Genomic DNA, 2,436 nt, shown 5'->3' on the forward strand with positions numbered 1-2,436 from the left:
GTATTAACTTTAAATTATGTAAGTTATATAAATTAAAATATTAGTTCAACATATTTTCTTTCCTTTTTAAACTTTAAGTCAACTTTAAGGCAATCAGATAAATTGAAAGAGGGAGTGCTTGTAGCCATGTTGATAAACACAGAAATATTAAATCTATATTAAGGGGAAAGCAAAATCAAGAGTATATAAATATGCACACCAACAGTAAACCTTTTAGTAAGTAGCACACCTGTGGAATAACTATTTTTTTCTCCATTCTTTTAATATTTTCCCCAAATAATCAGTAGTAATATTGAGTAATTCTTCAGAATGATAACCTGTTAATCAACTTCATTCTTTCTGTCTTCACAGTTACACGCTAGTTCAAAGTACTGTTAATTTAGTCTGAATTATAGTAAAAACTTCTCAATTTTTGTATTTGCAACTAATTTGCAGATAGCAAATCTGAAAGACCGTTTAAAATATAGAGACATAAAGATATGATTTCCTTCTCACCACTCTTCACATTCAAAGCCTCCTAGTGTCTCCCCATTGACTTGAAATTTAACTATACTTCTTGACATGGCTTCCAGGACCCAGTAAGACTGTTTTTGGTTTGGTTTTTTTTTTACTTCTATAGTTTCAGCTTGCTCCCTGACCAAATCATATACGTGTTGAACAATGATTTTTTGTACATTAGCTCTGTAAATTCCCTTCACTTTCTTTTGATGCTTCTTAGAGCAATCAAGATTTTTCCCGTAGTGTCCTTCATTCTAGCAATTAGAGGCTTGAAATTGTTTTTCAGTTCTTTCACTTGAGAAATGCTGAGAGAGTTCCTTCTTTATAATTTCTCAACTCCAGCTTTTTTGCACATTTCATTATAATACTTTGCTTTGCCTTCTTGAGTTGCCCTTTGAAATCTTCTATTCATCTGTTTTATTTCAGCATTTCTTCCCTTTGTTTTAGCTTCTCAACACTGTAATTAAATTTCCTGAGTTTCTTCAGACATCTATTTTGATCTTTTCTTTCTCGTCTATTTAATGCCTTTTTTCTTTCTCCATGACATCAAAAATAACACCTCACAACTCAGCAGGCCTTTGATCATTAGTATTGAATGCCTTAAAATTTTTCTTAAGATGATTTTTAAATTCACACGGAATATACTCAAATTTGAACTGGAGGACTTATTTTTATTTCTTTCAACTTCTATTTGAACTTGTACATGAGTAATTTATGGTTTGTTCCACAGTTAAAACCTGGACTTGTTTTGAGTGCTGATAGTGAGCTTCTCCAATGATTCTTTCCATAGATATAGTCAATCTGGTTTCTGTGCAGTCCATCAGGTGAAGTCCACGCATGTAAGTGCTGTGTTTCTTAAAGTAGCTATTTGCTATGAATAAATCATTGAATGTACAAACTTTAATCATTTGATCTCTAGCCTTTTTTCTGTCCCAAGTTCATATTTGTTCTCATTCCCAAGAAAGATGACCTATCATAATGTGGAAATTTTTGAACAATATCATTCATATCATATGCAAGCAAAATATCTCTAAAGATAACTTAAAAAATATTTAGAACAGTACATTGGCAGAGAAATAACAGAAGTTCAGGCTGGGTTTAGAAGAGATTATAGCACCAAGGATATCATTGCTGTTATAAAGTGTAGCTTTATTGAAAGCAGAGAAAATCAAAAGAATGTCTATTTGTGTTTTATTGACTATTAAAATGCATTTGACTGTAAATTACAACAATGGCTAACATTGAGAAAAATGAGAATTCTGGAACGCTTTACACTTTTATAAAATCTGTACCTAGTCCAAGAAGCTATTTTCTGAACAGAGCAATAGAACACTGCATGGCTTGAAACTATGAAGGTTGTATGTCGTGGCTATATCCTTTCTACATGCCTCTTCAATTTGTCTGTTAAGAAAATAACTCTGGACTTTATAGAGCAGAATGTGGTATCTGGATTGTAATAAGACTCATTAACAACCTGTGCTATGTGGATGACACAACCTTGGTTGTTGACAGCAAGGAAGACTTGAGACACTTGTTGCAGAGAATCAAGATCTATAGATAGCCTTTGATTGAATTACATATCAACAATGACAAAACAAAAATCCTTACCATTCAGCCAATGGGCAATGTAATGATAAATGGATAGAAGATTGAAATTGTTAATGATTTCATCTTGCTTGGATCCACTATCAATACCAGTGGTAAAAGCAGTCAGGGGATCTGGAAACATATACATTGTGAAAGTCTGCTGTCAGGGATCTCTCCAAAGTGTTGAAGTGCAATGATGTCAGTTTAAGAACTAAAGTGCACCTAACTCAAGCTATAATCTTTCCAGTCACCTCCTTTGTCTGAGAGCTGAACAATGAGTAAGGATAACAAGAGAAGAATTGATATCTATGAGCTGCATTATTAGATAAGAGTGCTGAATATTTCATTGAC

The sequence above is a fragment of the Elephantulus edwardii genome, unplaced genomic scaffold, assembly GCF_000299155.1.
Source record: "Elephantulus edwardii isolate Elephantulus edwardi_28Jun2011 unplaced genomic scaffold, EleEdw1.0 scaffold00175, whole genome shotgun sequence".
NCBI lineage: Eukaryota > Metazoa > Chordata > Mammalia > Macroscelidea > Macroscelididae > Elephantulus > Elephantulus edwardii.